The following is a 27,614-nucleotide window of genomic DNA, read 5'->3' on the forward strand; positions in this document are numbered from 1 at the left end:
GCAAATTAAGGGTGTTACTGTAACTGACATATATTCTCTCACTCAGCACCTTAACAAGACCTCAAACTTATACCTCTTTTATAGCCATATCTGGCTCAGGAAAAAACATCATAAAAGATGAATTCTCAAAAACATCATAAAAGATGAAAACATCATAAAAGAACCTGAATTTTAACATGTGAGTTTACGTAATAGAAAGCGTAGTTATTAATTTTCTGGCAGTGATGTTTTTGAGGTATTTTTCTTTTTGAGTCTATTAAAAGCAAAAGAAAAGAAACATAACTTCAGAATCATGTAGAGATTTAAGAATTTATTCCAAAAATATACTTAAGATATGCTAGGAAAGACAATATAAAACACAATAGTAGAGGTATGGTGGAAAATAACAGAGAAGTAAAAATTGATTGAAATTGTGGGAAGGAAGACCCCAAAGCTGCAAAATTAGGCTTGTGAATCAGTGTATAAGCTGAGATGATTTAATGATCCAGGAAATTCTGAATTTACATTGTGAATCACTTCCATTTACTGGGATTTCTGGTTTGGTCTATTAGAATGGGGAAGATCTGAGTGAGAAACTGATAGGAAAGAAAAATGTAAATGCAGTACAGAGAAACAAGAACTTCCTAAAATCCTCATAGCAGCATCTTGGATTTCTGGGGTTCACAAATGTATAAAAAAGTATGTTGTGTCTTTGTGGAATCTGATCTGCTATGTTTGCATATTTTTTTTTTCTTTCATAATAGATCATTAAACTACCACAAGATTCAGAAAAGCAAAGTAAGCATGATATGAACAGTCATGTCTCACCTGAATTTCTCATGTATTCAGGCATTGCTGAAAAGAATGGTGTCTCAGAGAAGGCTGACCTGTCTGGACCACAAGGTGATGGATTCAAACTTTCATGTCTATATTCAGACTTTTGTTGGAGAAATCCAAAGTTCCATTGCATTGTTCTCACTAGTCATTGATGTTCTTGTTAAGCTAGATTTTCCTCATTCAGATAGTGATCCAACATATATTCTAGCAGGTATATTGTGATTCTTTTCATTAACATTGCTTAACTTTGTTTTCAGTTGTGAACAATTTAAATCGGCCTCATTGCTGAGAATGAAACTTTCCATGCTGGCTTCTGCTTGAGGCTGAATAGTGCTTGGAAAGTCACAGCAATAACAGTTTAGCTGCTGGAAGAGCTCTAGCACCTCCCTGGGCTAGAACAAGGACTTCAAATTTGGCAGGGAGATAGTTTTGGCATTGGAGGCGTGCCTTATGCTACTCATGTGAAATTCCATTAAGATGCAATCAAGTGGTAACCCATAGGAAAGACAAATTATCATTTGCTTATGTGCAGCAGACTTCCTCAGAAGCTTTCTTTAAAAATCACTGAATGTTACATTTAGGCTGAGTATCTTCCCTGGCCTCTGGGTCTTTTGATGTATATGCTGAGGACATAATTGACCACCTTACAATAGGGTCACAAATTGCTCCTCTTCTGTTAGAAATCCAGGAATGAGAAGCATGACAGGACATGGAACGGGCTGCCTGGGGAGGTGGTGGACTCTTCGTCCCTGGAGACATTTAAAAAGCGACTCGATATGGCACTCAGTGCCATAGTCTAGTGACTGTGGCGGTAGTTGTTCAAGGGTTGGACTCGATGATCTCTGAGGTCCCTTCCAACCCAGCCTATTCTATGATTCTATGACACTGCCACTGTTTTTTCTTCCTCAGTGTGTGGCATCTGACTACCATAGACAAAAATAATTTTTTTTGGTATACAGACATTGCAGTATTCCTTTTTGTTTAGAGAGCTGAAGAATAAAGCCAGCCCACAGGTTGTAGTGTCTATGTGAATATTATGTGAAATTTTGAAAGAGTTTTAATTCTTCAGGAGGGAGGTTTCTTGGCATATGAGCTGCAGTGATCGCACAAAATCACACAGAATTGTTCTGGTTGGAAAAGACCTTTAAGATCATTGAGTCCAACCATCAACCTAATTTACTCAATTCAGTGCTAAATTATGTCCTTAAGCACCATATCCACACAACTTTCAACACTTCCAGAGATGATGATTCAGCCCCAGTCAGTCTGTCCCAGTGTTTCATAACCCTTCCAGTAAAGAAGTTTCTTCCAATCTAGACCTCTCCTGGTGCAACTTGAGGACATTTCCTCTTGGTCTATCACTTGTTACTTAAGAAAAGAGACCTCACTATACCCCCACCTCACTATAGACTCCTGTCAGAAAGTTCTAGAGAGTGATGAGGTCTCCCCTCGGCCTCCTTTTCTCCACACTAAACAATTCCAGTTCTCTCAGCTGCTCCTCATAAGACTTCTCCTGACCCTTCACCAGCTTCATTTCCCCATCCCCCCTTTTTCTTTTTTTCAGACAGTGAATGATGGTTTAGGAGAAAAAGAAAATTAGATTTACCCTGTGACACTTCTAGGCTAAGCAGCAACTGGACTGTGATCAAAAGGCTTTTATATAACCACTCTGATACCAGAAGCACAGAGGTGTAAACTTAAATTGTACTGAGGAGTAAGGTCATTTTTGTTTCCATATATCATCTACAAATCTGCTAAGGTGTTTCTAGATGCAGCACAAAGCTATGAATAGCAGATCCATTTTTTTCCCAACAGTGAAGAGTTATGGGCAAGCTCTTAATTAATCAAAGTTGTCCTTACCATTGTTTGGTTCTACCATCAATCTTCAGATGCACATGGACGTGCACACACAATCACAGGATGCTAGGGGTTGAAAGGGACCTCTAGGGGTCTAGCCCACCCTCACTGCCAGAGCAGGTTCACCTAGAGTAGGTTGCATGGGATGGTTTTCAGGTGGGTTTTGAATGTCTTCAGGGGTGGAGAGTCCAACAAGTCTCTGGGCAGCCTGTTCCAGTGCTCTGTTACCATTTACAGTAAAAAAGTTCTTCCTTATGTTTCAGTTGTACCTTCTGTGTTCCAGTTTGTGACCATTGCCCCTTGTCCTGTCACTGGACATGACTGAAAAGTGTCTGTTCCTATCCTGACACCCACCCTTTAGATATTTGTAAGCGTTGATGAGGTACGCGTAGAGGCTGCAAGTAAATAGGTCACACTTCTGGAAACACATGGAAAAAATTGTGATGCTCAGTTTCAGAAGCTCAGAAAGATGTATTTATAAGAACTGAGAGCATTAGTGAACGTCCTATTTTTTGTGCAGACCTCTGAAATATGCTGATAAGCTGATCATGGAAGATCTGCAATTTCCATGCTAACCAGATTTACACTAACAAAATTTCTAGGAGTAATTTTTGATATTGTTTATATTTATTTATTTTTCTTGGAGTCTTCTTTAAAGATATTATTAGCTGCTAATATCCCCCATGGGTTTGTTTTTTAATGTATCTATGCAGTGCTACAGTATGCTGTTTCTGCTGGTGATATGTTGCTAAGAGATTTAATAATGGGTAAACAAACACAACATGTGGTAATCCATTTCAAATTAAAAGTTTATTAAACGCTAGCTTGATGACTTTCTGGCTATTTACAATTAAAGGAGCAAACCTTAGGGAACTGGAGATCACGTGGTGAAAATCACGACTTCAACATTTCCAACAGAAAAATGTGTTTATGATCTGTGGCAAGCTGTCGCACATTGATATGCTCTATAAATACTATATTATATCTGTTAAATCACCAAAAGCAGGGAGGAAAAGCTCTGTTAAAGTGACATTAAGGTGGAGACACAAACCAGAGAAAGCACGAACAGTCTAAATGAAGACTGGTGCTCTGTAACCTCACTGCAGTAGTCTAAATAGTGATCTTACATATCGATACCATATGTGGTGCTGGAACACATAAGCAAAATACATCAGGTTAGGAGATAGTGTTTTAAACTTTGTTCAAATTTGTCTCTTTATTTTAGAAGTTAAAGACAAAACTTTCATATTGTTTACATTAACTCTAGGCCACCTTATTCTTTTAAATCACAGCTCTGTGTTGGGTCAGGTACAGCACTTCCCTGATGCATACGATCCCTTTCAGGATACAGTGCAGGGAAATGCAACCTAATACCTCCCATACTACCACCTTTGTAGGTCACAGTTGCACAGTATGAGATCTATTGTTTCTTTTAGTCCAAACCATATCTTCTCTCCATTCTTTTGAAATGGTGTTCCACAAGAGGTTCATGGAAGAAGACAGCTTCTGCTTTCAGAACCAAAATCCTTTGCTTTTTTTTTTTTTTTTTATAAGAAAAGCTTCTGTTGTTCTTCTGTTTTCCCATTATGGGGTTAAGGATCCCTGTCAATAAATAAATGAAAATATCTTCATGGAAATCATTAGCTGTTGTTGTGTAGAAGGCAGTAACAACTGTAACAGAAGTAGCATAGGTAGGAAAATTTCATGCAATTACTGGAATCATTGCTTTGATAGGCTTGACCCATCCTTCTAAATACACAAAAACTTCAGAAATGTGATTCTTCATATAAAACACTAGATATACAAACTCTTCAATCTACCACTCTTTCTCACTGTGAATCCATAGCCAGGTTCCCTTTGACTTCAGTGTCCAGAAGAAAGGATTTACATGTGCAAAATGTCAATGTAACAGCCTTTTTTTGAAAGCGGCAGCTCTTTCATCTTCAGAGAGTAGACGGACAGCACTTGTATATTTGTTCTCCAGTTCAAACAGTTTTAAGTTGGATCCTGAAAGACTCATTTGAAAGTACTCCAGGCTCATTTGAATGTGTTATTCTGCACTTGTTTGGAATGTTCTTCCAAATGATCTTTCTTCTGACTTGATGTGAAAACAACTATTTGTGTTCATTAGAAATGGTCATCAAATATAATAGGCAAGTAAGAAACCTGGGATTTTATCATCTGTAGTTTGTAGAACCAAAGTAAAACTTTTTCATTCCAGGGGTTTTATCATACCTGTTGAATACTGGCCAGTTTGAAGTCCTTAAGTTATGGTCAGCACTTTCTTAGATACAATGATGTGCTAGACCTAAAAAAAGGTTCTTACAAGGGAAAAGGTGGAAGAGTGGCTGAGAAGGATTAGGAGACTGGAACAACAATTTTTTTTTTTGTCAAATTAGAGCAGAAATCACTATCTGTACCTAAATATTCATGACGAATCGTGTAACTTTCTAAGAAAATTTAGGTCAAACACGACAATGTGAAATAAAGACGGGAGTTTTGTTTAGCCTGGCTGTGTTGAAGATGTTTGTTGCTCCTGCTTTGATGGGTAGATCTGCTATATAGAAAGACCTCAGCTGCCTTTGGACTTAGACACCTATGTGCAGATTTTTTATGTGTCTGTTTTCTTCCATGAAAGTCTGCTTGTCCCTTATTCTTTCTGCTCTACTATACTTTGGGAATGCAAAGGAAAAAGGAACTCAGCTATTTGAGCATGGGTTTAAGGACACTTATTTTCTTAAAATGAACAACAGGCTGCTTTTTTCCCTAAATTTTATTTGTCCCTTGCCCTATACTGTTTGCTGTCTAGGAGCAGCACATGTGCCTCATGCCACATGCGCAAACCAGATGAAAAGTTAGAGCAGCTGAAATTTTTTCGGTTCCCAAACAATAATGGAAATAAATATTTTACAGAAGGATAATTTCCAGGTATACAATTCATCTGGTTATTGTACAACTCAGTGCATTTCTGGTCTGTCTTCCTTCTGCCTGCCTGCCTGGCAGTTAAAAATGAGGCTGGTTTGTACCACTTGGCTTCGGCAGTCCTTGAAACTCGCCTGAGTTGTAAAGCTTTAAACAGTTGCACAGGTCTTTAATTGTAAATTAGTTTTGACAAGACTGCTAGGCAAAGGCCTGGCCCATCCCATCATGATGCTAGCCGTCAACCCCTTACTGCTCCTGGAGCAAGGAAACATGTGGAAGGAATTGTTCTTTTACATTTCACAGCTTGTCATTTCCTCTGCAGGGCAACCTCTGACCTCCCCGAAAGATCCTGACACCCATAAGGGAAGTATTCCCACTGTTGTAAAGGAAGTGGAAAAGCAGTTTAATGCCACAAAAGGAGGAGAAGTGTGTGTGTCAAAAGAAGCTGGGAGGAAAAGAGAAGAGCTTAAAATGCTTCCAGCAGGTTAGAACTTCTCTTGTGTTATTTAATTTACTGAAAGTTTGTAAATGTATCTGCTTGGCATGTGTGTAAACGTCTCCCTGACCCCTCACTCTGTGATTATCATCCCATCATTGTTTCCACTAGCCAAAGGAAGTGAAGGAAGAGTTTAAATCACTTGTGAGGAATCAAAAGCAGCTTAGGTGAAAAAGGTATAGAAGTGGTGGGCTCCTCTGTCTCAAAAGTATTGGAAGGCCAAATGTGTTAGTAATTACAAGGTGTGTGTGGAGTGCACTGACAACATTGGATTATGGCTGGTGTTTCTATGACATTTTTACATCCTTTCATTTTATTTGGTCATTTATACCCATGGATCACAACATGTTGCTGTTGGGTGCCTGGCAAGTACTTTTACTTCCTGCAGCATGTTAATAGCAACATCCTTTGTTAATTGTGCTGAGCTAAATTACGTAAGAGTGTCGGTCTGTATTAACATCAGATAGCATTTGCTTCTGGGAAGTGGGGTTTCTTTTGAAGGCAAAGCCCTGTAGGTTTTTGTTTTGATTTTGTTGTGTGTGTTGTTTTTTGTTTTGTTTTAGTTTGGGTTTGGTTTGTTGGGGTTTTTTTTTTTTGTATTTTACTTTTTGTATTTTTAAAAAAAAATTCATGTAAAACATCCAAGGTTTAGAACTTAGTAACACAAGCTCTAGATCCTATTCTAAACTCATATACCACCACTATGGACAGAAGCAGATTTATTTTAGGGCATGGATCTGATGGTACCAAGGTTATAGATAGTCACATCACTCCCCCCCAGCCTCCTTCCCCCCTTTCCTTCCCTACTCCTTAAAGACCTGGGCAGTGAATTAGTGAATTGTGCTCTCTGTCCCATGATAGGAAAATGGCTGTGCAGGCACAGAGGCCACTGCTGCCCATTATCCCCTTTGTGCTCACACGTCTGCATGTGCCCTGGGCACCAACCAGGCCTCCTGGTCCTGGTACAGATGGGTAGGATAAATAGACAGACTGAGCAGCTTAGGGTGGTGGTGTGGGCATTGGGAGCTGACCTTAGATGTACAGTTGTACCTATTGCTCCCACCCATCATAAACAAGATGAGGCTCAGCTTTCATTTTAGGCAAAAGGTGATTTTCATTCCCTTGGCTGGTGTCTAGACAGAGATTGAAGTGGAAGTGAAAATAAATTAAACCCTTCTTTTGAAGAGAATGACGAGAATTCACAAGACAACAGAAGGTCTTCTTGATGAGCTCAGTTTCTTGTACCTGCTAAATCTATTACATGTTTATTTAATGCAAAACTTTAGTTTCAAAAGGCATGTAACTAAGCCACAAGTTTTCTGTTATAGAATATTGTCTGTAATGTAACCACTAAATTCAGTATCAGCACTCAAATCCAGGGAAAGAAGCTTTATTTTGAAATCCTCAGATAATTTCTGAAGAACTACATATAAGCTAGGATTCATATGGTAGCTCATATGCAATTTGGAACTTCAATAGTGTCTGCATTTTTAATCCCCACCAATGCACATCCCAGCACCCAGATGGTCCCTATCTTGCCCTCATAGGAAGCCTGATTTCTATTTTCAAAGCCTTCAGTTATGCACATACTGAAGAAAACCCATAGAAAGACGAAGTATTTCTCAAAAATATTGTTAGTCAGCCTTTTACAAGTGGCTTGCATTCTGCCCATTTTTGTGGTTTTACACCACTTCTGTTGTTCCTTCAGTCTTCTGCTTTATCTTCTTTCTATGGAACACACAGAAGAAATTTTTATCCCCCAATTTTCAAACCTACCAGCCCAGAAGGATTCTTTTCCTCAGTGTCTGTCTTCTGAAATAATTTGGAAATTGAAAATTTGATATTGACCATATTCTAGATCTTCAATTCACAACCCTCTCCACATCTGCTGGAAAACACTGGGAAGTGGATAGTATCCTTTTGTGACATAAAAAAACATCTGTCTGAAAAAAGCTTCAGAATAGCATGTAAGCAAAACTGGCCTCCTTGCACCATTTCTCATTATACTACAGGAAGTTCTTCTTCTGACATGCTGTTAGCTTCTACATAACTGTTGTATGCAGACGCAAAAATAATTATCTAAACCAGAAAACCCAAAACTGTTCTTATTGATAGTTCCTCATGGGTGGTGCCACTTTAAAGGGGAAAAAAATATGTTATGGGTGAGCAATATTCATTTTATAATTTTTTCTACAGGCAGATTGACAGAGGCAGAGGCTCTAATGGCTGAATCTTCTCTTTCTCTGCTGGTCTTTTCCTTCTCTGAGCAGGATTGCACAATGGGTTGGATGGACTCTTGCAGATAGGATTAGCTGCAACTCCTGCTTGCAGTTGTTTAAACCACATAATCCAAACTCTTCCTTTTTCTGACTCTCACCATGCAGTCTGATTTTCTACAGGCCCTAGGGTATTAATAGGGAGGGAGTTTATATAGGACTTTCATCTTATTTTCTGTTTCTCTGCTGTAATTTAACAAAGCTGGTGTCTTCTTTGCTGCCTCACTCCTAGATGGCACCGCTCTAAAATCCCTTTCCTCCTGATTGAAAAAAAGGTTACAGCCATCAGGAGAGAGCACACTTCATCCTTCTTTACTTTGCCTCCATTTAAGTCAGAAGTATTTCTCACTAAACCAATGAAAAGTAATTTCCTAGCTGTGCTGTTTCATTTTGTTAATATTTTTTAGAAAAAACCTTTAAATTTTTTCTTCCCCACCTCTCCCCAAAGACAGAAAAAATTAATAGGATAAATCTCTGAAAGTTTCATATCACAGGGAACCTGTTTCCTGCCCCTGTCCAATCCCAGCTCTCAAAGGGTGATATCTGCGTTAGTGTTAAGTTTTTAGGCACTTGTGAAGTGAATGCCCTGTCCCAGTTGCTGCTCTCTGGTTCACATTGAAGGGTGACCTCAGAGGACAAACACTGCACACTTTTAGGGAGAAGCTCAGCCATGGCAATGAGCCTCATATGTGTGTGTCAGGTAACAATGGGCCTCAGCAGCAGTCTAGAGCTATTCTGACATAAAAATTTTCATAGTGGGATCACCCATAATTAGTGGTGTCCTCCAAATCAGTGGTGTCACTCACCAGTTCCTCTCCTGTTGCACCACAGTACTTGTTATAGAAAACAACCAAAGAGGATAACTTCCTGATGGAGTAGCACTAGTGTTTTAGTTTTCAGTCTCTTTCTATCCTTTTTTAAAAAACGTAGGTCCCACGGGATGTGGGGGACTTGGTACAGTTGGCACTTTCTTTCTGTTTCATACCAGGTGTGAGCTGTGTAGCATCTAAACAGTTTTTCTGGGACTTAATCTCACCAAGGAATAGGACTGCTCTCAACACTGTCAAGGTATGGAAACAAACTTCATCTCACTATACTTTGCCAAATGGAGGAAATACGATTCTCAAGACCATGTCAAAAAATGCCATTAATTTGCTTTGTGCAAAAAGTGCAACATTAAAACTATTCTGATGAACTTCTTATTAATACCTGATCACAGATTTATAGCATTGGATTAAAAATCTTATGGTCTTTTGCCAGGATCTGGTGCAATCACATTTTTCTGTTCTTGTGCATATGTTTCTTGACTTCCAAATAAACCTATTAACAGGGATTTTGTGCCTGCCATTGTACCTTTATCATAACTATGTTACCTGTCTTTGATCTTTCTTATTTGGTGCTATTTTCTCTTCCCCAAATTGTTCATTTTTATCATGAATGGTATTATGTTTCCCTGTCAGGGAACAAAATGTATTTTGAGTCAATTTACTAAAATAATCACTGTTGAGTGCTATATCTGGACGAAGTTGACGCCTTTGACATTTTCTAAAATGACAAAAATAACTGTATTTAAGGTATGATTTATGGGTACAGCATGTCAAAGGATTTTTTATGTTATTAGAGTTTCTGATGCAGCCATCCCAACTCCTTCAATGACCAAATTGCTGATAGGTCAGCTAATTAATGCTTTATTAGTTTTCTGTGGTCAATTATAACAAGTTATAAAAAAGTAAGATGCAATTTAATAATAAAGAACAGTGTGATTCCTGTTTCTTTCTCAGAACTGCTTTGTTTTGTGCATATGGAAGAGGCAATTTCTACATAGCTCAGTTTTATAAGACACATTCCCCTCACTAACAGCAACTCCTATGATTAAAAAGTAGACTGGAGTCTTTAAATGTCTTTCTGATTGCTGGCCTCTATTAAAAACTTCTTAAAATAATAGATAGGTTTAATTCCTCAAGCCAAAGAAAAATTATATCATGTTAAGTATTTTCCATATTTATTATATTGATGAGACTTGGCTGCAGAGAAAAAAAAGGAAGCAAAATCTCTTGTATTGCAAGTTTTAAATGTACCAGGCTAAGGTTTACTTAATTAGAACCTCCAGGCAATAAAGGAGCCCTTTTTTAAATTCTGTGAATCTTAATATGCTAAATAATGCAAAGCTTCAACTCTTCAAGCATGAGACACACATCTGGCAGCTTAACATTTAAATTACAGAAAAAAAAACACTTCAGTAATAATTTTCATGAAGAAAAGAATGGGAAATGTATTACAACTAAATTTAATTTCTTTTTAGATTTTTCATCCTTTCTAATTGCAAGCATTTGCCATCTTCTCCTTTATTTATTTATTTTCATGCAGATTTTTTTTCTGTATTTTTTATTGATCTTTAATTTGAGCAGCTTCTTACTGTTACAGCTATTGAAGAATTGCATTGTGTTTTTACTTAGCAAAAATTGTTTGGAGAAATCTATGAGGAATTAAAGTAATGAGCTCGCTTGTATAGAAAGAAAAGAGCATTCAGGGCCTTGCAAATAAAATACAAAAAGAGCATGTCATGATCAAATAAGAAACTTGAGTTCTTTTTCCCTCCCTTTTCTTAAATGTAGAATATTATTGTTTTCCTTATTCTTTTTATTGTGCTGTTTTTTTGGCCAATGCAATAATTGCTTTATTTATTTGTCTCCAAAACCATTTTCAAAGTCTTCATTATTTCAGCAAAACTATTTGGAAACCCATTTCAGTGAGCCGAAATTTTGTAAAAAATTGACCAACAAAGAAAGCTTCATTAACCATCTTTACAAAGGTATGTTTATATTTTAACATGCATTTATGGTTCATACATCAATCACACGTATGTGGAGACAACTTGAACTCTTTATAGTGCTTGTGTGCACACACTTGATATAACCAGCAGCTGTATAATTTGCATTTTCACTGATTTCAGTAGACTTCTTTTTTAACCCTGGATGACATAAATACCTGTAAATACCGTAATGCATGGATGCATTATGAATGCTGAGCATATACACACCTGTGTCAATACATATAGAGAGCAAAAAAGATACCTATAGGTACATATGCAAACACACAGGCTCAAAGCTGGGACATTGTGTATGTGTACATTGCATATCATAGAACTGAAGAATTGTTTGGGATTGGAAGGGAACTTAAAAGTCATATAGTTCCAAAACGCAGTGCAGGGACAGTTCCCACTGGATCAGGTTGCCCAAAGACTCATCCAGCCTGGCCTTCAACACTTCCAGGGAGGGAGCATACAAAATTTCCCTGGGCTATAACACCTAAGAGCAGATCCTGCCTGTACTGTGATTTTACTGCACTTGACACTTGACTGTCTTTTCCTGAGGGAAAGTGGAATTAACTGAATTAACTGAAAAACAAACAAACAAAAGAGTAAAGAAAAAAAAAAAAATTTGAAAGAATCATTAAGTATATTTTTGGCTTATCCTCCATGTGCTGTTCATTAAGAAGTGTAATATAGACCTTTATTTCAAAACACCATTGCTTCCTATGATGTGGGAGTATATTTTTGCTCACTCCACAGGTCACTGCTTTTCAGTAGTTTGAGGAATTCACTACTTAAGTAAACACTGTTAAGAAAATGTGAATACATTGGATCTATGTGCCTCATTCTCGATCCACAGCCATGCCCCTACAAGAAAATGAATTTTCTTCTCTTTTCTAAAGGAGACATACTGGAGTGTTTAAAATACCCTTCATTGTGGTTCTTCTCATGCCTTTTATTTCTTAAATTCTACTTCCCCCCTACACTTCTTATCTAAGCAATGTTATTTCCAGCACCATAGTAAATGAAGTCTCTGTATTTATTATCCTAACACTTCTGGAAGGTAGGAGAGAACTGACCTTCTACTTCTAACTAGAATGGAGGGGAAAAGACCACCAGGATCTTGGTAGGAGACAGAACAAAACCCAACTCTTTTCTTCTCAAAGCTTTGTTTTATGCATCGATATAAAAACATTTTGGTTTTCTTTGTTTGCTTGTGGGTTTTTTTGTTTGGTTGGTTGCTTTTTGTTGTTGTTGTTTTTTTTTTTTTTTTTCTTTTTCTTTTTTTTTTTTTTTTTTACAGAGGAAGATATTTACCAGGATTTCCAAAGCAGCTCAGAGGAGCACTATGGCTTGTTTGGACTGAAGGAAGGCCAAGGAGGACATCACAAGGTACTGGCCTTGGTCTGAATGTCATCATCTCCCTTAAAACACACAGTGAAAGCATTGGAGCTTCTACCAGTGCCATTTAGCAAGGTTTTGTTGGCTCACTTGTTGTTTGTTGTTTTTTCTGATCTGTGATTGTGAATTTTGTTACACCTACCATAAGGCTTCACATGGCCAGGAGTATTGCTGTCTCCAGCATAGATCAATAGGGAGCTAATCTCTCCAGCAAAGGAATGTCAAAGGAGTAGGAAAGACCACACAGTAATCAGACAACAGCTGCAGGATGGTATTATTTTGGTCATGTTTTAACAGAAGATAGATTTCCTATGTATCTATACACATCAGAAGCTCTTAGTATTTTTATTTTTGCTATCTTGGTCCAGGACATAATTTATTTCTGTCCAAATATTGTATCATCAGTACAAGTTATCATGCAATTTCATCTGCATCATGACAGCATTTTCTGTGTGAGATACTACTTGAGCTTTCCGATTTAATGTAAATCCTGAGAACTAAGACACAAAGAAGACTTTCACTTCCTGAGAATTGTTTCTGCCTGTGTTACCTGTTCTAGATTAGATATTTTCCAGTGAAGGATGCAATTTTTCTAAGTGTTGTTCTACTTCACTTAGATCTCCATGGCTACAGTGAACTGTAACTGCAATCATTAATTCATTCATATTCAAATTAATCATTCTGGTGATTTGGCTCACCCTGTTCTAGATGTACTAGATATTAATGCTTTTAATTGTGCATGAAAGTAAGTCATCATGGAATGCAGGGTATTCAGAAATTTCTGTACTATGTGTTTGTACTTGTACACTTACTATGGCACAAATAATCAATAGCTGGGAATTACTATTCTACTTTGATGATCCACAGATAAGTGTGAGCAAAACCAGACTGCCAACTGTCAATTCCTCCCTTTTTAAATGACTGTTTTCAAGTGATTTATTTCTTTAGGGAGGTAAGGATGGTTTTGAGAAACCAGAGTTACATATAAACATAACCGCAGACTGATATGTGCATATGCGTATGAGTGTGTGTAGCCCTATATCTATAGGAAGACCAATTTAAGGACAGAGAGAGTGGATGTTAATGGGTAAAGCAACCCAGCCCATGGGAGTGGCAGAGTTAAATTCATTTCCTGCAATCCCATAATAGTACATTGCCTTTGAACAAAATGCCACGCTCTTATAAGAACCTCACTTGTGGGTGGCTCTCAAAGCCACATTAAAGTGACCTGGTTTCAGTAAGGTGCGTAAGCCCATGTGTAATTCAGCACTGTCTGGTCCCTTTAGACTCAGAGAAATGAGTCATGAGCTTGCAGTTATTGACATGTTTAAATACATTTCTGAACTGAGCCTTTCATGAGAATACTTTTGCACAAAAGAAATGTGAGCTTGTGAAATCTCCTTTCAAAGGTTCTGAGAGCCTCTCTCTTTCAAGGGGATGAATGAACCCTAATGTTCAGAGAAATCCTTGTTTAGGGTGTTCAGTGTTTAGACACTTGGTCTGAACTATGGCATTAGGGTCTACTCACATCTCTGGAGCCAAGATACAATTAAAGTTATTTTACCCAAAAATCATGTACTGGAAACAGTTAGAAACTAATGTAAAGAATAGACCAGAGGCAGAAGACAAAATTTTATGTAGTGGATTATTCTCCTCAGGTGTCCCTTTTTCTTGGAAAATAGATTATATAAATAATAATAATAATTATTTAATAATATTATTTTATTTTCTAACAAAAGCAAAAAGCAGATAGACCTTTGGGTATGACCTAACCTTCTTGGACACTATAGATTATATCAGCAAAACCAAAACTGTTATTGCTCTGCTCTGCTTCTCTCCCCCAAAACTGATCTGTGCTAAGGAGTTCCAAACAGTGTCCTACTAAATATTTTCTGGGTCATGGGCATTCGTGACCACTTAGTTTTTGTTGCAGTGAGTGTGCACAACATTGCATATGTACAAGGTACTGAATGGTGGTGATGAAGGACACAGTGCTCCTGGTCAGTGACTTCTGAAGGAAGTAAAATCTATTCTCATACAGATGACTGAGCTTCTGCTTTTGTACTTCAGAACATATAAAACACATTATTGGAGAAATTCACCCATAATACCCTTTAGCACCTTTGGGATTTATATCTTAATGTTTCTGTATCTACTTTGCATACGTATCATTTCATGAGGACAATGTCAGGGCAAACAAAATACCCTACTTATTCTGAAACCTTGACTTTTTTCCTAACATATTAATTTGGGCAGTTATGTTGCTGGGTGAGACTCAGTTCTATCTGTAGCTACCTCGTCATAGTAATTGAAAAACAGCTTTGAGCATGCTACCCACTTCTACTTTGCTTTAACAATTCATATACACATAGAAAGACTTTTGACAATATATACATTTCTTGTGGAAGCTTTTCCAATGACCTCTAGTTCTGGATTGATGGAGTGCTGGTTTTGGTAGCAGAGAAGGGGTCCCCTTCTCCAAGGATGGGTCATGTAAGTAACTGGAAAAGCTCTCCCTGCTCCAAGATGCCTGGCCCCACCTTGGGCCATCAGTGAACAAAAAGAGGAGAAATAAGAGGTGAGAGGAAGAAGCACATGGAGAGAGAGAACACCAAAAGACAGACCAACACCAGCAGAAATACCAACACCAGAGGAGAGCAATGTTAGAGCAGAGAGACCAAGGCCAGTGACGAAGGAGAGGGAGAAGATGGCTGAAGAGGTTTTTCTCTACATCCCGTGGTCAGACAGCAGCCTGTCCCCTGCACCCATGGAGAATCAAGGTGGAGGAGTAAACCTTGAAGGACCATGGTGGAGCAGATGTTGTGGACCTGCAACCTTGGAGGGGACTGTTCCTGAAGCAGTCCATGGCTCTGTTGGCCACATGTGCTGGAGCAGTTTTCTCCTGAGGAACTGTGCCTGGCAGGAGGAACACACATTGGAGGGGTCCTGAAGGACTTTCTCCCATGGGAGGGACCCCACATTGAAGTAAGGAAAGACTGTGAGGAATCCTTCTCCCTGAAGAGGAAGAAGAGGCAGAGAACAACCTGTGGTGTGTGGACCATAAACCCCATTCCCTGTGCCACTGTGCTTCCTTGGGGGAGGAAGGTAGAGAACAAAGTGCTATGGGTTCTTTGGGCTCGGGAAGAAGGGAGGGGTGGGGGAAAATTATTTATGCTTTGGTTTGAGTTTTCTCTTTGCCTTGTTTGATTTGATAAATGATAAATTAAATTAATTTTTCCCAAAGTTGAGTCTGTTTTGCCCGTGAGTGTAAGTGGGTGAAAACCTCATAGCCCTTGTCTTGAACCACTATGTTCTGGGTGGATTTCCTCCTCACCATCCCATAATGCTGAAGGGGGAGTGAGTAGCTGTGTGGTCCTTTGTCATTGGTCAGGCTCAAACCACGACACTGCTGAAAATATGATGATTATATATGATGAAAATATCATGTTTACTGATAACTGTATTTAGCATTATGTAGGTATGGATTTGAACCTCTATCTCTTATGTTCATAAGCCTAAAATTAAAAAAGTGGATGAGGTCTACGTAATCCAAGCTTTAGAATACAAATTTGCCTTTTAGAGCAAAATGGTTTACTGAGTTAAAACAAAGGAAAAAAAACCCTATAGTTTTCATAATTAGCAAAATATACAGTGGTATGACTACATCTAATGTTAATGCTGTGTTTCCTGGAAACTCTTGAGGTGTTTTTGAGATCTACGGAGCGAACTTGGGTGTTTTTTTCATTACAGGTTTCATAATGGGAAAATCAAAAAGGGCCTTAAATCATTTAGGGTAGCTTCTTGTAGAGGCTAGAAAATTTGAAACGCTTTCTCCATAAAATTGACATCAAGGGATAGAGAATCATTTCCCTTTGTGGTTACCTCTAAACAGTATACTTTCTATCTCCCTGTTCAAAAGGAAGAACAAAAAGGGAGGATGTAACTGGTTTTAACTTATTTCTCTCTGGGCTCGTTAACAAATCCTTTACAGTATCTGATATTGTGCCTAGGAATGTATTAATAGCTTCACAAAGTCACCTGCACATGTCTGTCTGGTAGCTTGTAACCTCATTATGTCTCTTGGTAGAAGTGATGTTTGGCACTTGGTCCCAGGAGTTCAAGCATGTGAGGAACTTGATGGTCACTCCAGAGACAGGCAAAGCCAGTGCTGAATGGGCACACAAAAATGGTATTCCAGAGATGATCACAGATTAGGATTCTCTACTTTGTAGCTCAAGGAGTAATTTAAAATTGCATAAACTGGCCACCAAAGCTGAAAGATGCAGTACTGGTCCTTTCCTCCCATGTGCTGGCACCAGTGCAGGATGGCCTGGATCAGATTGGGTCCAGCTGAGAGCTAACCCAGTTAATAAAAGGAAAAGAAAGAGGCTAAAAAGCATTAACTCCCTTCCCAGGGAGAGACCTGGGATTCCTTCTGTATATTTTAGTATGTGGGTGTCCAGGTTTTTGTGCTGATGGAATGTGTTGTGCAACACAGGAAAATGCAAGCAGGTAGAGGATGTTTGGATGATGACTTCTGGTGGCAGCATGAGCTTAGGCCTTCTTGAGTGTGTTTGTTAAACCCCATCATTGTTGGAGAATAAAGCTATTCACTAAACAATAATCTGTGTGTAATTCTGGGCTCCACAATTTAAGAAGGATGTGAAGGCCCTTGAACACATCCTGAGAAGAGCAACAAATCTGGTAAAGGGTCTGGAAGGCTTGTTCTGTGAGTACCAGCAGAGGACTTTGGGTTTGTCTGGCTTGGCAAGACAAAGGCTGAGGGGTGACCTCACTGCTCTTTACAGCTTCCTGAGGAGGCAAAGTGGAGAGAGGGGTGTTGGTCTCTTCTCCCTGCTACACATTGATAGGCTCACAGGAGGGGCTCAAAGCTACATCAGAGGAGGTTTAGACTGAATATTAGGAAGCACTTCTTTGAGAAAAGGGTGATCAAAGCCTGGTACAGGCCCCGGTTGATGCCCCAAGTATGTTTCAGAGGCATTTGGACAATGCCCTTAATAACATGGTTTAATTTGGTCAGCCCTGAGTTGGTCAGACAATTGGACTAGATGATTGTTGTAGGTCCCTTCCAACAGAAATAGTCTGTTCCATTCCACTCATGAGAGTTTTGAGGCAGCTTTGCCACTGCTGTTTTCCAGGGTTGTTATAGAATGAAGAGTAAAGCCGAGCTAGAAGTTCCATACAATTGAAACTGACAGCTCCTACTTTGCTAGCTGTACCCAGCTAATTACCTTACTATTCTAACATGTTTTTTCTTTTAATGTAAAGATCAACTGGAGTAACCCACCTGAGCAGTGTTCTCAAGAAAAATCAGGTCCTGGGAATGATGCAAGCCCAGAAGAAGAGAAAGCATCTGCAAAGAGTGATTTTTACTTGGAGGACTTAGAAAGCTACACATTTTCTGTGTGGTAAGTAACCTCAGCATCAAGTAGTGTCACAACCCAAAAGTATGCCTTGTTATTCTTGTATTGTAGCAGTATCTACATTCAGATGAATGTTACTGGGCTGCAAAATCCAACACATATGTTGGCAATTACCTAAGCAAACAGCAGTTTGTCCCCCTTGTGCATGCATGTTATGACATCCTATGCTATTTTTCTATAGGATTTATTTTTCTCTGTGTGTGCTATTTATCTGTGTAAATATTAAGCATTTTATTGTCTGCTTTTTGGTCACTGTGGTGCCCCTGGCTTTATTTTCAACAGACCCTGCCTGCAATTCAAAATTACTGATTTTGTCATACTTCTCAATAGAACTTTATAAATAAGAGTTATTTTTCTTTGCAAAATCATTGTGAAATAAGACAGAGTTGTTATTTCACTTTCACAGATATATTTTTAGCACTTATAAGTAACCAAAGACTTGGATTTGCTTTGACTCCCTAGCATTATGTATAATTAAAATAGATTAGAAAAAAATCTGAAGTGTTTTTCACTCAGTTGTCTGAGAATGTAGTTTTGACATTGCTGCATTGCTTTGAAGAAGATGTGTCAGGGGAAGAAATGAAAGAGGGTTTCTTGTTTTAAAGAGCATTTTAAGAGCAATATAGTACCTTTCTTGGATGTTATTTTAAATATTATTTCTTTTCTCTGTTACATAATACATATTTAGGGGATGACTTAATAAGAAAAGATGAATTAACATGAAATATAAAAGACTGCATCAAAATTAAATCTTTTAATTCACTTATAATTATTTTTTTATGTGATTTCATCTTCTAAGTAATTGCAAAAGTTGGACAGTTATTTGTAATTAGGAAACAATGAAGAGCCAGTCCTTCACTAAATGAAGTAATCTGATTGTCTTTTACATGGCTCTGTATTGTGTTTTGAACGTTAAAACCCCAGCTGTAATGTACATCTCTGGCCCCTAGAGTTTCAAATAAAACATCCAGAAAATGAGCACCAGAATAGGGCATATGTCTGTGAAAATTTAGTTTAAATGAATTCCCTATCAAAATATTTAAAAGCAGGATTACCTAATTAAGCAAGCAAAGAAGCCTTCAATGTTACTGGGCCTGTCATTCTATGCTCTCATTTGCTACATTCACTTGGTGCTTTTAAAGTCTGGCAGAAAGTTAGGTAAAGATCCTACAGACACAAAGTGCATTTTCGATGTAGAAATTTGAACTTGGCCCTAGAGGTGGTCAGTCCTGAGTATTTCAGGAGGCACCAATCAGGTGGAAAAAATTCACACAATTGTATAATTAAACTGCCATAATTTTGCTGAATTAATAATGTTTATTTTGGACAATTAAGGATTCCCTCATCCTGGCCATAATTTAAGAGTACATTTTAGAGTAACAGTATTCATCCAGATATCCTTACTGGCTTCCACTGTTTTGTTCTACCTACCTCAATTTTCAAATTATATTAACCAACTTATCATCAGCCCCGTCTGTCTCAAAATGTTTGCTTTCTCTGGCAGTGAACTTCACTGCCTCTCTCTGTGTCTTAGAGATTTATAGTGATACAATTAAAGTATGCTGTTTAAAGTCAGCAGCATTTTTCCTTTATCCTTTCCAAAGTTGCTCAGCTCGAAAGCGATGGGAGGGGCCCAAGTTCCCCCTTCCTTAGCACTGAAACACTCCTGGAGGACATTCTGGTTTCTGGTCACTGTCCCTGCAGCAGCCTGGCCCAAAGCTTGGAGGCTCATGGCCTCTGCCATTGCCCAAGGTGCCCAGAGGCACAAGAGGGAAGAGGCATTTTTCTAAATTGGCGTAGACCTCACTGTCTGAGAAAATGAAGACAGAGGAACCAAGAAAAAAAAGCTATTTCTTTCTTCCTTTTGCTTTTCCTTTTCCTTTCTGAAGGAAAGCTTCCTTCTTAAGAAAGCTTAGGAAGCTCATTTGACTTTGGACCCCCATGCCTGTGGGGACCCCAGCTATACTAACATTCCCTGGGGAAACAGAAGTAAATCTGAGCACAGTAAGTTACAGGGCACAAGCCATACACTCCTGGTACAAAACAAAAGCTGCTTCATGGTGACTGTGCTGTCTGTCCTTCTTTGAAGACAAATGAGGATACTATTTTATTATTTCAATATGCTATCTTCTTTACTGTCTTTGTCATCCTGCTTGAAATAAGGACCAACTTTGCTTTATTTATTACATTAAAGTCCCATGAGGTTAGGGTAAAACAGAAGTTAGAGAGCATTTCTTTGCTTTCTGCTTCACTTGTGATAAAATGTCATCTTTATCAGAAAGAAAAAAACAGAAAAACAAATTACTCGAGTCTTGGACAAGCAATATAGATATTACACTTTGCATGTAAAGAATTTGTCCTTAATAATATATATTTTTTTTAAACTTAGACTTAATTCAGTTTCCCTCAGTAAATGGAGGAGTATCCTATGCCTTATAAGTTGTTCCATTCCAGCATGATGTTTCAGTCCTTACTCACTTCTGTCTGTCTCCTCTCTTTCCCTCTCTACTGGTTTCTCCATCAAAGAGCTTCAACTCCTCTTTGTCTGTTTCCAGACCATTCTCTCTGCTAGGATTGCTACCTTTAAAAAACGCAGTGCAAGATAATTAGCTACTACAAAAATTTTTAATAGGACTGTAGATCTGGGGGCAGCTTAGATCTCCATAAACTTCAGAGTTTTAGATGCTCCAAGATGCAATCTGAGCAATTTCCTTGATCTTTTATTGCAGCTGGTAAATCATTTATTGGGCTAGGTTATTTAACAAAAATCCTCTTTAAAAACAAAATCCCATAAAATGTATTTATCATAAAATAGTGCATGACCAACAGTCTTCAAAGTTGTACATAACCTGTATTAATTAAAAGCTGGTGTTGTACTGTGACAAGTTAAAAGTATCTACTCTGTCTCAGTCTCTTTTTTTCTCTTTCTCCCCACCTCTCTCTGTATTTCTTTTTCTCTCCTCTTTCTTCTGTCTCATCTCTTTTCCTGTAGGGATTTCCAAAGCAGAGATTGGCGAGTATGAGCAAAATTGTTCTTTCATGATCATAAATATTTTTCTGATAATTGTGATATTTTTTGTTTTCCATTGTTACAGTAAGCTTTTTCATTACCATTCCTATTAATTAGACACTGTAGGCCACAGCCGAACCTCCTTACAGTGGACATTATACATATATGTAATAAAAAGATCACTCTGGCTGCAGAAGTCTTCAGCCTTCAGCTTCCATCTTAGAATCACAGAATCATCTGGGTTGGAGAGGACCTCTGAGATCATCCAGTCCAACCCTTAATCCACTACCACTGTGGTTACCAGACCATGGCACTGAGTGCCACATCCAGTCTCTTCTTTACCATCTCCAGGGCTGGAGAATCCGCCACCTCCCTGGGCAGCCCATTCCAATGCCTGATCACCCTCTCTGTAAAGAGTTTCTTCCCAATATCTCACCTAACCCCCCCCCCCCCCGGCAGAGCTTAAGCCCATGCCCTCTTACCTTACTGATAGCTGCCTATCTTGCAGCCTACATGACTGACTTTCCCACATAGAGCTTTGCTGAAAGCTGCAGGCTTGTGCTTAGGTCCTGTGAACTGGGAGGGATGAGCTCAAAACCACAGGGTAGGGAGAAGAGATTGGGACAACAGATGAATGTGGTGACATATTACAGGGAAGTGCCCACTGCTGACGTGGTTGCCCATGCTCGGGGCTCTGTAGTTGCTAAATAGTCACCAAACACTTTGCAGACCTTCCTGGAGGGCCAACGCCAGGACCTTGCCTCACATCAAAGTTTCTCTGAACCTCCCTTCTCTCAGAAGCTTGTGTTTCTGGAAATAAAAGCCTGCGTAACCTGCAGCAGGACATTAATGTTGTTAGTGGTGATTGTCTAAACAAGACAGGTGGAATCTATAACCTTGAGAAAGGAGGAATGTTTAGAGGAATCTTGAACCTTTCTAGCCCTTTTATTCTGTCCCTTGAAAGAAGAAAATTTAAAGAAAAAATAGTCATGACAGATATTGGTCACTATAAAGCCAGATTTTCTAAAAGTGCATAATAAATACAGATCTGAGAAATAATTTCAACACTTTAATACCTTGTTGCTACTTTTTATATGCATTTGTATTAGAGATAGGATAAAAATCTCATATTTCAAAAACTTCTGTCTTAGTGCTAATACCATAATGACATAAACACCTTCTGTGATTCTAGGAATCTTTAGATCTTTAGGCTGGAGTTTAAACATAAATAATGAACTAAAAGTTTCACTCAAAAACAACTTATCATCAAGCTAGCTCTTAAGGGTTAATACTACACACTAATATAAAAGTAACGATCATCCTTTGTCTCCATGCAATTAGCTTTTTAACAATGTGCCTGTAGCTCATACCCAGGCAAAATGCTGCTTTGAAACATTTCCTCTTGAACTCCAAACGTGTTAAGCTGACTCTGGCCAGCTTCTGTAAAAACAATTTATTGTAGGGTGCTGCCTGTAGTGAGGGAATACCCAGCACTTCATGCAGTATTGCCACACGATGCCCATGGGAGCTTGGCTGTGGGCTGGGCACTACAGCATCCTTGCAGGATCAGGCAGTACCTTGGCAGGAGATGAGCTGGTGTCCCACTGCAAGCAGGGATCAGTAAGAAATAAATCCTTCTTAGGTTAATGTTCTCACACTTTTGGAATCCAGTGGGATTGCTCAGGCTTTGGTCCTCACTTGCAGCCTTCAAGAGCAGATGTAACCCCAGTTCAAGTGGGGTAGCAAGTGGAAGGTGAAGAACAACCAGGCTCTAGGCAGCATATGCCAGCCTGGGTAGGGTGGATGGGTTGAAGACCCCTTGCCTCTGTGCATGTAGAATTTGAGATTTTAACTGATGATTATTTTTTTCCCCCCAAAATTGGTGAGGACATACACTGAGGGGCAGGAAGAGTTAACAGTAAAAAGCACGCTATGTAAAATTGTTTTTTTAATAAAAACAATAAACCTTTCCTTTATAATACACATGTGATTTGACATTGAAATACATGCATATGCTTCTCTGCTTGGTGTATTCCCTGTTGTGCTTTCTAAAACACCTTCACATATGGTTTGCCTCATTCCTGTGAAACTGCTTGTTGTTTATGTCATACAGACATAACAGATTGAATTTACACAGACTAAGGAGGATGAATTATATGTAGAAGGAAAATCCTTGTTCAAATGATTAAAATTTGTTCAAAATGAGTGTTGCCTGTTAGAAAAGTTTCCCTGGATTCTCCTTTGAGCTCTTCTAAAGTTTTCATGAAAAAAAAAAAAATTCTGCTGCTGCCTATAAATACAACCTTTTATTCCAATATGTAACATTTACCTAAAATCAAAGGTCAAATTTGACCAGGCTTTTACGGTCCTGGTAGGATCTGCTTCATGCTCTCTATATAAAATATTGCTATTAAGAGTGAGCGTTCAACTTTCTTTGTGAAAAGGTGACTAGGTTTTTATTGATTACTTTAAAAAATGCTAATAATTTAAAAATTACTCCAGGATACAGTTTCTCAGTAACTTCTGTCAGTCCACCTAAACCCTGTTTCATTGTTTCTAATTGTATTTTGAAGTGGAATCCAGTTAATATTTTTCGTGATGGAGATTTAAAGGGAGGCTAAGCCTTACCTCTCAGGCTTGTCAGCAGTCCTACTATTTTCCTTGAATGCCTTTAAATGCTTCATGTGGCATTCCTAGAAGTGCTTAAGCTTTGACAGTGTGAGCAGAGGAGCACCAGCTTTGGTCCTGATTCTGTATTCTTTGCGGGAGTTTTGTTTTGCTGGCAAGTCACAGCAGGACACAGATCATGGAATTTTTCCTCCCCCCCCCCCCCCGCCCCCGCCGTGTATTCAGACATTAGATTGGTGTTTATGTTGGTGCATGTCCTCATGTCTTTGTAGATTGAATTTTTATAATTGAGAGGTACATATTCCTGTGGAGTTTTTTGTTTTAGTATTAGTTTTGTTGGTTATTTCTCAGTTGCAGGAAAAGTTGACTTTTTGGAAATTTGTCCTGTGGACAAATCATTAAATATAGCTGTGGCATCTTTCCTATTCCCTGCAATTTTTCTGAAGCTGTTACTTTTTATTACATTGTATAATTCATAAGTCAGCAAAGTCCAAATGCATACATTTAGAGAAAATGTATTTCCTTGTTGTCTTCTGCAATTGAGGAATTATTCCTGTACTAGTGCGTTGTGGTAAAATGGAGCAAGTATAGGGTGAATGAGAAATAAGGTGTATTTCCTGCTGATGATTCACATGTAGAGGTGAACTCTGAAAACAATTTTGGTTAACAAAAATAATTAAATGAAAATTTATCTAAACTGCTGGAAAACACAGGAAGCAAAATTTTAGGTATGTTAAAGAAACATGAGTCTTTATTCAGAACTTTTCTAGGGATCATTTGCAAAGCCCTTCAGTATCTATGCACACACTTGTTTTTTCCAGAATTTGTTGTTATGGTCTTGGAGAACATTTAATATTGCTAGTACGTGTGGATAATTATGCTTGATAATATTTTTAGTTGTATGCTCAGGATGATGAAAAGTGTTGTAGCCACTGCCCTTCTTCCTGCAGGATCCAAACTTGCAGAACTTCACCATCTGAGAGATGGCCTTGACCAACAGAGAGGAGAAATTAGTGATAAAAATCACTCAGTTGAAAGTTATCAGTAGGTGTTGCAAAGGTGTTTTCTTGTTGTTGTTGGTTTTTGTTGTTGTTGTTTTTTTGTTTGTTTGTTTGTTTTTTCTGGCTGGTTGGTTGGTTGTGGTTTTTTTTTCCTTTTCCTTACTTTGATTTCAGAAAGGAGTAGTGAGCTCAGCTGTTGAGCAACTTCACTGCAAAAACTGAGTGGTAAGTTATCCTGGAAAAGGACTTGTGTGGTTGCCATCAGATTGTACATGGTGGAGCTGAAAGAGCAGGTAAAATGCTCCCCAGTGGTGGAGGAATTCACCATTTGACCTAGAGCTCTCCAGGAAACTGCTAAAATGCTTTTGCTGCTCTCCTACCCATTAGAGAATTCCTAACTGGTAAAAATGGAAGAAGATAGTTCAAATTTGGCAAAAGCCAGGGGAAAGCTGGGGATATTTACAGAATGTGGTTCTCATGCAGCTTTTTGACAGAAACTGCTATTTTTTCTTATTCTTAAATGCTGGAAATACTGATTGTTCAGCCACCAGGCACCATGGGCTCTCAAAGCTGTCGGAGCCTTTGCCACAAGGGCAGTCAAAATGCCTCTAAGAGAGCACTTCTTACATTTCTCCCTCACAGGCACTTTTCACCATTTAGCCTTGATCCCTGCTCAGTATGGAAGCACTTTTGGCATAGCTCAATTGTTCTTTGGTTTATTTGGACTCATAGGAAGGTAGAAGACTTGGCAAGCTGGCTGTGAAGCATTGGGCAGAGAAATGGGGTTGTTGTTTGTCATTTAATACACATTTTGTTTTCATGAGCTAGAAAAGATGACATTACTGATGACTAGTGGAGAAAAGCGAGGCTATAAGTGCACCATACACAGTCATCTCTAATGAATAGAATGAATAAAAATAATAAGTGCATTACATAGCTAACTGTCACATCTTCAGGGCACTACAGTAAATAAGTGGGAGTTATACATGTGCATTAGCAGCAAAATGGGTACCACACTTTGTATCCTATTGAGTACAGTGTGGAGAGAAAAATATGATAGATTGCTGCTTTTTATCTGTCACTGCTGTGGCACAGAAGCATAGACATATGTATGTAAAATTTGTTATTTCAGTAAATTCTCTAACTCTTTCCTTTGTAGCCTGTAGCAAAATGAATAAGTAGCTGAAGATCCTGGTGGGGTAGTTCTGAATCTATCAGAATAAAATACCTCTGCAGAGGCATAATTATTATTAAATATACACTGATGTGTGACAAAACAGACAGATAAGTTAGGAGGGTCTCTGCACTTCCAGGTTTCCAGTACAAACTGAGACACTTTAAACACGGAAACAAGAAGCTGTGATGGTAAAACGCAAAGAGCTGGAGCAGGAAAGCTTTGGCAAAAATGGGTCTTGTAACTGCTGACTTTTTTCTTATCTCGGAGGTGATGATAAAGGTGTGCATGACCACAAAAATCCTCTTAATCCGTCTTCAATATTTTACCCTACTTATTTTGTCCTTGCTTTAGACAGAATCCAGTACCTTCCTCCCTGGAAATATCAAACTGGGGCAGAGTGAAGAAAAGAATGGTGGAAAGGAAAGAACAGAGGGTATCTGCCATTTGCCTGGCCTTGGATCCAGAAATTTGCAGTAGTCATGGTTGAATGTTATGAAAGTGTGAATCACTGTCTTGGGCTTAGTTTTAATCATAGCAGGTAGCTTTTTGGTGTACTTTGTCCTTGTAAGCTTCTTGTGCTGGTACCTAGGTCTATCCCAGTTTTTGGTTTAGGTCGCTGCTGAGAGAGACTATTTGAAAAGAGAGAGAAAACATTTGTTTGAAAACATTCCAGACTCTTTCTTTTATGGAATTTGACAGTGAAGAAACTACTGGTTCAGCCATCCTTTCTTGCAGCTGTATTTGCATCTGAGTGCTCTGTAGTTCTCACAATGTGCAGAGATGCCATCTCTGTCTACCCATCCTCCAGCCTAAACAATTGCAGGGAAAGAGAGATGGGGGTAGAAATGAAAAATCTCATTCCTTCATCAGTTCCATTACTCAGAAATAGAAGGCAAGCTATTTTACAGAGCTTTTAACTAACTGCTGATGTAATTTGTTCTGCATTGTTTGCCCATTAATCCAAAAATTACTGTTCCCTTTGAAGCTTGCTTTATGTAGAGGAAACAATGCTACCCTTAACCACCATGTGTATCATTTTATGCAGGGTAACTGTCTACAGTTGGGTTGCATTTCAGTTAAATGTAGCACAGGAGCCTTCTAGAATCTTTGATTGTTTGGTAAATTATAGTATTTCAAAGTTGAAATATTTCCATTTCAAAACACTGTACCACGATCCTCATGTTCTAAAGGACGCTCAGATGTTCATGCCTCAAATATTCAGTTTAGCCTTTAGAGGTGGCAGGAATTAAAAGATTCTCTTGTCTCTAAGTGTCTTCCTTTCCCTCTCTGGCTTCAGCATATGTACATGAGATGCAGAGTTTGCAATACAAAATGTCAGAGGTCGAAAGATGCTTATTCAATCCAGTTCATCACACATTGCAGAGTCCTGCACAGTGATTCTGGAGAAATACTTCCCTGTTTGCACATTTGTCTGAACATGAAGACAGTTTTCCTGGACATAGCTATAAGAACCAACATCACAACTGTGGTAGTGTCTCTCTTATTTTTCATCTCTGAGGAAGAATATGAAAAATGAAAGGTTTAAAAGCCATAATGCCTATATTTGTTACTCAAGGACAACACTGAATAAATACCAAATTTCTAGATCTGACGTGCCAAATGAAGGTCAGTAGATGATCCTGGAAACCAAATGATGTTTCAGTGGCTTTAGGTATAAATATGCTTTCTTTACATTTTTTGTCATTGCCTAATAAATGAGCAGCTCATATATTAAGATTGTAGCATGACTGTCCAGACTGTGGCCCAAGTAATG

The 27,614-nt window shown here is 38.5% G+C and overlaps 1 protein-coding gene and 1 long non-coding RNA gene across 2 annotated transcripts in view; both read left to right on the forward strand.

Moving 5' to 3' along the window:
* The first annotated feature begins 756 nt into the window (after nucleotides 1–756).
* Nucleotides 757–10,737, forward strand: LOC139792721 (uncharacterized). The gene is made up of 3 exons (XR_011724373.1): nucleotides 757–882; nucleotides 5,918–6,079; nucleotides 9,356–10,737. It is a non-coding gene; the product is annotated as an uncharacterized lncRNA (long non-coding RNA).
* Nucleotides 10,738–12,460: 1,723 nt separating this feature from the next.
* The window catches only part of LOC139792720 (uncharacterized), a 93,461-nt gene continuing 78,307 nt past the window's right edge, over nucleotides 12,461–27,614 (forward strand). Inside the window, exons 1-2 of the mRNA XM_071736472.1 lie at nucleotides 12,461–12,571; nucleotides 17,870–18,009. The gene's annotated coding sequence lies outside the window, so the exon portion shown is untranslated. The remainder of the gene's footprint in view (nucleotides 12,572–17,869; nucleotides 18,010–27,614) is intronic.

Source organism: Heliangelus exortis, chromosome 2, assembly GCF_036169615.1.
Source record: "Heliangelus exortis chromosome 2, bHelExo1.hap1, whole genome shotgun sequence".
Taxonomy (NCBI): Eukaryota; Metazoa; Chordata; class Aves; order Apodiformes; family Trochilidae; genus Heliangelus; species Heliangelus exortis.